Source organism: Schistocerca serialis, chromosome 8, assembly GCF_023864345.2.
Source record: "Schistocerca serialis cubense isolate TAMUIC-IGC-003099 chromosome 8, iqSchSeri2.2, whole genome shotgun sequence".
NCBI classification, from domain to species: Eukaryota; Metazoa; Arthropoda; class Insecta; order Orthoptera; family Acrididae; genus Schistocerca; species Schistocerca serialis.
This window is the reverse complement of record NC_064645.1, coordinates 587,403,069-587,415,159: the sequence shown is the minus strand read 5'-3', so window position 1 is coordinate 587,415,159 and position 12,091 is coordinate 587,403,069.

Sequence of the window (12,091 nt, the reverse complement as noted above, 5' to 3'; positions counted from 1 at the left end):
GGTTGATACATGTATATTACCTCCTTTAGAATAGCATTGAGAAATGCATTTCTTATATCAAATTGCCTTGTACATCAATCACACTGAATTGCAACACTCATCATGGTTCTCATCATCTAAAATATTGAGACAGGGCTAAATATGTCAACATAATCTATTCCAAAATGTTGAGTATGTCCTTTTGCCACCAGTCTACCTGTATATCAAGCTACTTCATTATTTAAATTTAATTTTGTAGCAAATACTCATTGATTTTGAATCATCTTGTTTGTTACAGTTTTGTGAACTAGTTCCCATGTTTTACTTTCTTTTAGAGCACTCATTTTTTCCTCCATTGCTTTCTTCATTCTTCAGAATTTTCTGATTGTACTGCTTCTTTATAGTTCCTTGGTATGCCATAAAGAAGCATCAGACTTGGTTATTGCCACATAATAAATAAACACGGCATCTACAATCATCATAACCAACCAATATCCTTTTAAAGATTTAGCATCAAACATCTTCCATTTTTGTGTTGGAATCCAAGAATGGCATTCCATTCCAAATATCACCAAATTACTCACATGACCTTCTTTCTTCAAAAATATTTCAACTGGAGTTTTACCTTTAATATTTGTGGGACCAGATCAATTTTAAGTGTATGTTGCAGCCAGAATGGCCTCACCCCACAATGCTTTTGGTAGGTATTCTGCAGAGCAGAGCCAAGAATGTGCCATCTCACAAGGTATTCTATTTTCTCGCTCAAAAACATTCTGCTGAAGAATATATGGTGCAGTAATCAAATGTTTCAGTCCAATTGAATCAGAAAACTTGTGTACATTTTTACTATGGGACTTCTTGCCACCATCTGTTTGTAATTTTTTCATAGTTATATCTGCCTGAGTCTTGATCATTTTAATGAACAGTGGAAATTTTTTTAATTTCATCTTTGTGTCAGAAAAGGTATGTTACTCTAAAACCGAAGAAATCATCCTCATAAACAGCAAAGTATCGATGGCTCTGCAAATAATTTTCTTCCATTGTTCCACAAACATCTACATAAGCTAATTCTCCAGATTTAGTGGGTTTTGGCACACTTTAACTAAATGCTAGCCAATGATGATGTTTACCATAGACACTTGCCTGCTTTATTTCCACATTGATTGTCCTGTGTCGATGTACTGCATTGCTACACTGGCTGAAAAATGGGGGGTCGAAATTCGACACTGATTACTTTAAATGATGTATCCAACAGGTGCACATTCGCATTTCACAGTTCTTTACTTTCACCGTTCACAACCCCACCTCCCAATAATACAGTTATATGGTCAGTGCACTAATGTATTACTTTTGATAAGTCTCATTACTAGGTTCCAAGCAAACATCAACATACTGCTACAGTAGTTTATTGTTGAACATCTAAGACCAGTAAAAACCTAAACACACATTTCACAGTCTTTCAAATAAATTGAACAGGCACTGTCACCATGTGGTTCATGGTGTGGGTTCCTGTAGTCATGTCCTAGTTCATGAACCACAGGCAACGTATGAGTGGCCAAGTAAGTGGTCCCGACAGTCGGGATATCAGTTACTTTGGAATAAGGCTGGGCATCTCGGACATATTCTGAGTCTTGGTCACCTTTGTGCTCATACGGCAAAGACTACCAAATCCACCGGTTAGCCCCTCAACCGTTAGGGGTAAAACCCAATGGGACTCGAGGCAAGTAAGGCTAGCAACCTGCTTCCCCGATACTTTAAATATGATGCTGGCAACAATCAGAGCAAAATGCCTCGGACCTTTGGAGGTGACGGAGTCCCACCTCTAATTGACAAACCAGGGACTCCTAAGATACGACTTGGCAAACAAATGGTAATGAGATGGGGAGCTATTAATATCAATTGGGGCTACTCTGGGAAGAAGGTAGAGCTGGCAGAGGCTGCAAGTAAGATGGGGCTGGACATTTTAGCTGTTAGTGACATTCGGGTGAGGGGTGAGAAAGAAGAGGAAGTGAGAGAATACAAGGTCTACCTGTCAGGAGTCAAAGCAGGAATAGCACAATGGAGTGTAGGGCTTTACATCAGGAAATAAATGGAACCCAGCGTAGTTGCAGTAAGGTATGTAAACAAACGACTGATGTGGATAGATTTGACAGTGTTTAGCAAGAAAATTAGGATTGTGTCAGTATATTTGCATTGTGAAGGGACAGATCAAGATAAGATGGATAGTTTTTATGAGGCACTCAGTGATGTAGTTGTTAGAGTAAAGGACAAGGACAGTGTTCTGCTCATGGGTGATTTTAACGCCAGGATTGGAAATCGAACAGAAGGGTATGAAAAGGTTATGGGTAAATTTGGAGAGGATATGGAGGCCAACAGGAACGGGAAACAACTCTTGGATTTCTGTGCCAGTATGGGCTTAGTAATTACAAACTCCTTTTTTAAACATAAGAACATTCACCGGCATACTTGGGAAGGCAGGGGATCCAGATCTGTCATTGACTATATAATAACAGATCAGGAATTCAGAAAGGCTGTGAGGGACACACGTGTATTCAGGGGATTCTTTGATGACACTGATCATTATTTAATCTGCAGTGAAATTGGGATTGTGAGGCCGAAAGTGCAGGAGGTCAGGTCCATATGTAGAAGGATAAGAGCGGAGAAACTTCAGGATAAGGAAATCAGGCACAAGTACATAACAGCGATCTCAGAAAGGTACCAGTTAGTTGAACGTAGTCAATTACAGTCATTGGAAAAGGAATGGACAAGGTACAGGGACACAGTACTAGAAGTGGCTAAAGAATGTCTTGGAACAGTAGTGTGTAAAAGTAGGATGAAGCAAACAGCTTGGTGGAATGACACAGTCAAGGCAGCCTGCAAAAGGAAAAAGAAGACGTATCAAAAATGGCTACATACTAGAACTCAGGTGGACAGAGAAAGTTATGTTGAAGAAAGAAACAAAGCCAAACAGATAATTGCAGCATCGGAGAAGAAATCTTGGGACGACTTTGAAAACAGGTTGGAGACTATGGGTCAAGCTGCTGGAAAACCATTCTGGAGTGTAATTAGCAGTCTTCGAAAGGGAGGTAAGAAGGAAATGACAAGTATTTTGGACAGGTCAGGAAAACTGCTGGTGAATCCTGTGGATGCCTTGGGCAGATGGAGGGAATATTTTGAAGAGCTGCTCAATGTAAGTGAAAATATGATCAGCAATGTTTCAGATTTCGAGGTAGAATGGGATAGGAATGATGATGGAAATAGGATCACATTTGAGGAAGTGGGGAAAATGGCCAATAGATTGCAGTGCAATAAAGCAGCTGGGGTGGATGAAATTAAGTTGGAACTCATCAAATACAGTGGAATGTCAGGTCTTAAATGGCTACACAGGATAATTGAAATGGCCTGGGAGTCGGGACAGGTTCCATCAGACTGGACAAAAGCAGTAATCGCACCAATCTTTAAACATGGAAACAGAAAAGATTGTAACAACTACAGAGGTATCTCTTTAATCAGCGTTATGGGTAAAATTGTCTCAGGTATTGTTGAAAGGAAAATGCGAGTATTAGTTGAGGACCAATTGGATGAAAATCAGTGTGGGTTTAGGCCTCTTAGAGGTTGTCAGGACCAGATCTTTAGCTTACGGCAAATAATGGAGAAGTGTTATGAGTGGAACAGGGAACTGTATCTACGCTTTGTAGATCTAGAAAAGGCATATGACCATGTTCTTAGGAGGAAGTTATTGTCTGTTCGATGAGATTATGGAATAGGAGGCAAACTTTTGCAAGCAATTAAAGGTCTTTACATGGATAGTCAGGCAGCAGTTAGAGTTGAAGGTAAATTGAGTTCATGGTTCAGAGTAGTTTCAGGGGTAAGACAAGGCTGCAACCTGTCTCCACTGTTGTTCATATTATTTATGGATCATATGTTGAAAACAATAGATTGGCTGGGTGAGATCAAGATATGTGAACACAAAATAAGCAGTCTTGCATATGCGGATGACTTAGTTGTGATGGCAGATTCAATTGAAAGTTTGCAAAGTAATATATCAGAGCTAGATCAGAAATGTAAGGACTGTGGTATGAAGATTAGCATCTCCAAAACGAAAGTAATGTCAGTGGGAAAGGAATATAAACCGATTGAGTGCCAAATAGGAGGAACAAAGTTAGAACAGGTGGACAGTTTCAAGTACTTAGGATGCATATTCTCACAGGATGGCAACATAGCGAAAGAACTGGAAGCGAGGTGTAGCAAAGCTAATGCAGTGAGTGCTCAGCTATGATCTACTCTCTTCTGCAAGAAGGAAGTCAGTACCAAGACTAAGTTATCTGTGCACCGTTCAATCTTTCGACCAACTTTGTTGTATGGGAGTGAAAGCTGGGCGGATTCAGGTTACCTTATCAACAAGGTTGAGGTTACGGATATGAAAGTAGCTAGGGTGATTGCAGGTACTAGTAGATGGGAACAATGGCAGGAGGGTGTCCACAACGAGGAAATCAAAGAAAAACTGGGAATGAACTCTATAGATGTAGCAGTCAGGATGAACAGGCTTAGATGGTGGGGTCTTGTTACACGCATGGGAGAAGCAAGGTTACCCAAGAGACTCATGGGTTCAGCAGTAGAGGGTAGGAGGAGTCGGGGCAGACCAAGGAGAAGGTACCTGGATTCGGTTAAGAATGATTTGGAAGTAATAGGTTTAACATCAGAAGAGGCACCAATGTTAGCAGTGAATAGGGGATCATGGAGGAATTTTATAAGGGGGCTATGCTCCAGACTGTACGCTGAAAGGCATAATCAGTCTTAAATGATGATGATGATGTGGATGGCACTGTCATTGCTTTAACACGTGGCCTATTGGTGCAACACTTATTTCAAAGTTAAGTTGATGCATTGTTGTTGATCTAACCAATAAGGGTTCTGCGTCTGGAACTCGGCCATGGACTGACTGTCTCAGGACCAAAATTCCGACCCTTAAATATCCTCTCAATAATAAGTACTGAAATTACACATTGTTTGATGTTTAATTTACTCAAATTACAATTAAAACATGCTTCATACAATTAACTGCATACCAGTGTATATATAAATTCCGTCTTTTTAAAAGTTTCTTCTTCTTCAAGAGTTAAGTCGAATTATTTGTTTAAATGATGAAATTACCAGATATAGTTATGCAAACAATACTTATGACAAAACTGGTAATTACTTTGGAATTAATTAAGGGCTGGCTTTGCCAATATATTTTCGAATGTAGCCAAATAGATCCTTTAAGAATACAATTAATTGTTCCTCCAAATGTTTATAATTAGTACAGAACTTATAATTGTTTATAAGTCAACAATAGGATTTAAGTTATGAAACAATTACTGATTTCACCCTATAATGAAAGTGAGGGAGAAGTTCAGGTTGGTGACACAACACCCATTTAGCAGTAGTTCATTTATTCACCTAAACACAAGCAAGGCTCACAAAGAACTAAACATGGTGGAACAGCCCAAAGACAATGCTCAGAGTCCAAAGACAATGCTCAGAGTCCAAAGACGAACTCATATCTATGCTGTTGTCGACCTCATCAGTGCCACATAGCTGCCACACCCCCCCCCCCCCCCCCCGCAGGCCAAAGGGGGAGGGGGGGTGACTAGGGCGTCGGCAGGTGTGGTCCGTGGGAGCCGGACCATGGTCAGCTCGACAGCATCGTCGGGGAGCTGTGTGGGTAGATGTCATGAAGCAAGGTTTGGCCACCGAACCTGGAAGTCGTTGAAGCGAGCCAGGCGTCGTACCGGGTATGCTGGTCGTGCGGCGATTGGTACACTGGTGGTTTGAGGGTGGAATGGAGCGACGACGATGATGTCTCCGGTGGGCATGGCAAACACATGAAGCATGTCCACGTTGACGTCAGGCAGGAGGGGAACACATTTCACCAGGTGGCAGGGAATGATGGAGGTTGTGTCATGAGCACTGGATGAAGAGAAACACATGATGAACAGTGTATCACTGTGCAGTATTATTGAGATATCAAGGATTATGTCTGGGGAGACAGGCACAAACACCTTGAGCGAGGGCACGTTCAAGATAGGGGGGGGGGGGGGGGCGTGAAGAACCTCGACAGGGCGACGGTGGAGAGGTCGAAGGGGGCAGCGAGGGCATGATCGTAGGTAAGCTTGATGTGGGGAGCATGTCGTCACTCAACAGAGTGCATGAGACCGGAGTAGAGGGCGAGGTTGGAGGAGAGCTCGATGATTGGAGCTGGAAGTCACTTGATCGAGTGTATAAGTCTGACCTGGAGGGAGTGGTCGGAGCGTCGTGAGCCACGACAGTGAGTGGCGTGGTCGTGGCCTGAATGGGGTAGAAAAAGGGTCAACATGAGCAGGCTTAAGTCTGTTGAGAGAGACTGTAACAACTGAATCTTTCATCTGGATGTCATAGGTGTTGGCTGAGCACCGGAGAACTCGGTACGAGCTGGTATATGGAGGTTGGAGGAGAGCACGGACAGTGTCATCTCGGAGCATGACATACTCTCAATTGTCCAGAGATTTTGGGACGTGAACCTCAGGGCGGGAATGGCTGCCAAGCAGAGGGATATGGAGGTTGATGAAGTGGCGTCTGACGCGGTCCACGAAGGAAGGTAAGTCAGACTGAGGGAGAGAACCGGAAGGGCTCACAAGTTCGCCAGGGAGAACAATGTTCTGGCCATATACGAACTCGGCATTGCGCCTTTGAGGTCATCCTTATAGATTGTATGAATGCCGAGTAGCACAAGAGGAAGAGCCTCCGTCCATAGAAAGTCGTGGCATCAAAGAGCCACCTTGAAAGTGCAGTGCCAGCGCTCTACTAGCCCATTACTTTGTGGGTGATATGTTGTGGTATGGATGCGCCAGATGCCGCAAATGTTACAAATCTCGTTGAACAGGGCCGACTCAAATTGTCTGCCCTGGACAGTCGTCATGATAGCTGGGCATCTGAAACGTGATACCCATGACTCGACGAACGCACGAGCAACAGTTTCTGCCGTAATATTGGGGAGTTGTACAGCCTCGACCCAGCGAGTTGTTCAGTCAATAGACAAGAGAATATAATGAAAGCCGTAAGAGGGGGAGAGAGGGCTGACAATGTCAATGCAAATATGCTTGAAACGCCCAGGAGGGATCGAAAAGGCACGCGAGGGGGGCTGAAGTGTGCTTGTGTACTTTGCAGCATTGGCAAGTGACACAGGAGCGTATCCATTGCTGGCAGTCCTTGTTGACATTTCTACACACAAAGCGCTCTGCTAGGAGTCGGGCGGATGCACGAACACTGGGGTGGGCTAAATTATGCAATGCATTGAAGAAAGGCTCGACGATGTGTGGTTAGGATGAGGGGGCATAACATGCCCGTACTGTTGTCGCACCAGATCTCACCAGAAATGCCAGGGAAGGTGGTGTGGACGAAGTGTAGTGAAGAAGTAGAGTCTGAAATCAGGTTTTGTGTTTCCTCGTCAGTGGGTTGTAGGTTAGGTGGTTCAGAGAGGTGTAACAGCAAATGGACGGCGTTGACTCGTGGAAGGAAATCAGCAATTTTATTGTCAGCACCCTTTATGTGTCTGAAATCGGTGGTGAACTGAGATATGAAGTCCATGAATCTGGAGCGGTGAGGAGGCAGGTCAGCTGGCAGGTTTGTATAGGCCGAACCCAGGGGTTTGTGGTCCGTTAAAACATAGAAAGGGCATCCCTCAACGTCAGTCTTAAAATGCTTAATCACTTCATAGACCACGAGCAATTCTCTGTCAAACGCGGAATATTTCCATTGTGCATTGGTGAGCTTGCGCAAGAAGAACTACAGAGGCGAAGTTCGGCTGTCGATTCTCTGTCTAATGATGGGGCTGATGGCAGTATCGCTTGCGTCTGTGGTGACAAAAAGCTGCACATTGGGATGAGGATGCACAATGGTGCAGGCCTCGGCAGGATTTTTGAGGGCAGTGAAAGAGTCAGTCATAGCAGGGGTCCATGGAACGGGCCGAGATCCAGAAGTCTTGGTGCCTGCCAAGGTGTCCATCAGTGGAGCCTGAATCTCCACAGCCCAAGGTAGATGATGGCAATAATAATTAACCATCCCCAGGAAGTGCCGGAGCTCTTTGAATGATGAAGGTCTGGGTAGGTTCAGTATTGTTTGTACTTTGTCAGGGGGGGTGAAATGCCGTCGGCAGAGACCCGAAAACCAAGAAAAGTGACAGCGGGTTGATGTAGCTGCAACTTGCCCTGGTTGGTCCTGACGCCTGCTGCCGCAAGACTGTTCATAATAGTTTGCACACGTCGAATGTTGTCCTTGATGGAGGAGCTGAACACAAGAATGTCATCAAGATATGCAAAGTAGAATTTTAGGTCGCATACCACTTTGTTGATGAAGCATTGCCAGGTCTGGGTTGCGTTTTTCACACCGAAGGGCATGAATCGAAACTGAAATTACCCGATTGGGGTGGTGACTGCTGTCTTCTCGATGTCTTCAGATGCCATGGGGATCTGGCAGTAGGCCCATTTGCAATCAATGACAGAGAACGTGATCACACCTGCGAGGGAACTGGTAAAGTCGGCAATGTCGGGTATGGGGTGGGTGTCCATATTTGTTCGTTCGTTTAGTTGACGGTAGTCTCCGCACATGTGCCAGGACCCGTCTTTCTTGGGTGTCATATGTATGTGCGTAGACCAGCTACTGGCAGAGGGTTCAATGACACCGGAGCTTAGTAGTTCAGAAATCTGATTTTTAAGGTCCGAGAGGCGCTCGATACAAAGTCACCATGGTTTACTGGAGATTGGGAGGCGAAGCTTGTGAACCGTGCCGTTGGTTACGAAGGAAATGTTGCTGGCGGCACAGGAGGCAGTTTGTTTACAGTGTGTGGTGGACAGGTCAGGCGAGGTGTAGTCATGGTGTTCGGAGCCACTCGGCGGATCTGACGGGAGCCGAGGCAGTGAGGTGTCCCAGGAGTCAACGTGACAAGATGGCCGCCGGCCCGAAGCAGTGGCACCGTGGTCAGGTGAACTCAGTGGAGCTTGTGAGCCATTAGGGAGTCCATTGTCCGAGGGCACGGCCTGTGGCAGCACGGTTGTGACTGAAACGCTTGGAGCAAGTGCACTGTTTGTGTTGTCAGTGGCGGTCACATGGCGGCGCGTAGGAGCCGAAGTTGCATGGTTTGAGATGCTGTCTGCGAGGAGCAGGGTACGAACCATCAGTTCGAGAAGACATGACTCTCATTGTGCATGCGCACTTGCGTCCGGCCAAGTGTGAAACGCTGCCATGTTAGGATGGTGTGGCCCTGCGGAACTGTCAGTACACATTATGGCAGTCATGATAGCACAGTTGCAGGGTGTAGTGGGAGGTAAACACATGGAGGCTTGTATGCTAGGATTGCAAGCAGATTCGGCATACTTACTGACCTTGCTTTGTCCTTTCTGTAGTGTCTGTAATGTCTTTGCTGCATTGGAGAGCTGAATCTGTGTTTCGTGGAGCCAGAGGGAGAGCGCGAAGTTTTCCTTGCGTAGGCGAGCGATGTGTTCAAGCTCAACAAGGCACTTGTGCGTTGTTTCTTGTAACATTGTCGACAGAGATGAGCATATACAGATGAGATGAACCTGGACCAATGTGTCATGGGGGAGGGGGGGGGGGGGGCAGGTTGCTCGATGGAGCACAGGGAAAGTGAGTCTTGGATGGATGATGAAACACGGCGTTTCTCACTAGGTCCGGTGAAAGTTTTTGGTGTCACAAGAAGTCAATGCCTAGTATAGGTTTGTCAATTTTGTACACTTAAAAAGTCCACTTAAGTTTGCAGTTTGCGGAGAGTGAGACATCATGGGAAGTTGAACCTGATCATTGTACTTTAGTTGAATTCACAGCTTGCAGTGAAGTATGATGAGGGCGGATGTTCGACGACGCTAAGGATGTAGGCAGCAGCGAAACAGCAGCGCCTGTGTCCACTGGGAAAAGGTATCCTGATGCAATGTCTATAACGTAAAGACATCCGCAATTATCCAGTCATACCCGGACAGAATGGAGCACTGGGAGGTGCCTGTCATGTTGTGTGCAGGAGGCAGCACCCGAACCTACCTGCAATTGGCGTTTGAGAAGTAGCAGGGTGGTCTGCAGTTCTGTGCTGCCTCACCAAACCGTGTGTGGAAGTAACAATACCGGTAGTGCGGTTGCATTTCTTGCAGAATGTTCGTTGCCAGTGGTGGTGGCCATGGTTCAGTGGCCGCAGCAGGTTCGGTTGCAGGAGGGGGCGTGACCATGGGTGGAGCCGCTCACGTCCCAGTTGCTTGTTTACTGCTTTCCGGAGCGAGCAGAACGGTCGGCACAGTACGGCCCCGGCTGCGTCCGGCTGCAGGGTGATGAACCTGAACCTGAGACTTGTCGGGTAGGCAGTGGCTGGCAAAATAGAGCAGTGATGCATCATGTAGCTTGTCGGCAATTGTCATTCTTTGCTCGACAGGTTCAGGAGACCTTTGAGCCAGAGCAAAGCGGATGTGAGGAGATAGTTTATCTGACCAGATGGTGAGGAGAGCTGTGTCAGAGACTAGATCAGCGCTGACTAGGGCATATAGCTGTCTCCAGACCTGGGAGGGTTTGTCGTTGCTCGATGTGGAGCACTTGCCATATTGCTGCCTCAGTTGACCGTGCAAGCTGACACAGAACTGTCTTTTTGGCTAGAGTGTATCGGGTAGATGAGTCCAGGGCGTCGACCAGGTCAGCAATCAAGTCCTCCTGGTCTTGCATGTGGGTGATGAGGCACAGAAGCCTGGTTGACTCGTCGAGTTTGTAATGCTCAAACATTTCATCCACATTTTTGAACCAGGTTGTTGCTCTGTCGGGATTAAATGTCGGCAGCATCGGTAAGCATTGTAGAATGTTCAGAAGAACAGGTTGAGTTGATTTCGCGGGGGCACTGCCTGAATCGAGCTGTTGTTGCTGTAGTATTCCAGGAGAGTAAGCCTCCAGGGGATGTGGCAACGACGGCTGTTCGGGTGGCAGCATGAAGGTGACACGTTGTGGTTGAGCGCGATCCATCGCAGCGCAGAAGGTCGACGCAGGTGAGGCACTGTAATGTGTCAATTGCGGTTGAGAAAGCTCAACATGTTGCAGGTGTGTTTGGATTGACACATCACTGAAGACCGATGTGGATGAGGCACCGAGATGTGCCAAGAATGGTAGTGGAAGCTCGACTGGAGCCAGTGCGGGGGCGACAGGTGAGAAAAAATTCAAAGTTTGAGAACGCGTGTTAGTCCGCAGAAAGCTCGACCTATGATCAGAGCTGTGGCCACCTGTGTTGCAGGGAGGCTGCGGAGGTGCGGGCTGTCCAGAAGCATAGTGTGGGAAATGATGTCAAACATGGAAACGTGGGATGGAATGTGTGAATGTTCACTGTTCATAGTCACTCCACTCAAAATGGTGTGCGGATATGGTGTATGTCATGGCACAAAACACTGAGGCATAGCAGTGGGACGGAGGTGGAGGTCAGGTGTAGATAACAAGTTATTGTTCCTGTTGCAGGCCAAGGTATCGAAGTAGGAAGGCATGTGCTGGTGCTGGACCGAGGCAGATGCGGGCGTGGTCAGATGCTGAGGAGGTAGACCTGTGAACGAAGCAGTTCCAGCCACATGGCAGGTATCCATGTGGTACTATACGGATTGTGGCATGGCAAATCCTTGTCCTCATTGTAGTAGGTTGTCTGACGAAACATTTGCAGAAATCGGAATTGGTCCCACACTGCATGTAGATCCGTAAGACGTAACGGAACAGTCGATGAGGGAGGGCACATGTGGCGGGAACAAAGGCATTTGATAGCCATAGTCACGCGCACTCATAACCTTACTTATTGTTGCAGGCTCGAAAAGTCTGGAAAAATCGGTGGAATCATCGAGTGAGAGGCATCGTGTTGCAGTCCTGGCGGGTGTACATCGCTCGCAACATGATGCATGTCTATCACAAAATCCAGCGTTAGGTGCTGGGCCAAAGTCATTGTTCGGATGCCGTGTCGGTGTAATACATGCAAAAATAACTGACGCGGAGGTTGCGGACACAGGAAAATGGTGAAAACGGAAGACGTTACAACTCGGGGTCACCAGTGAGGGAGAAGTTCAGGTTGGTTACACCA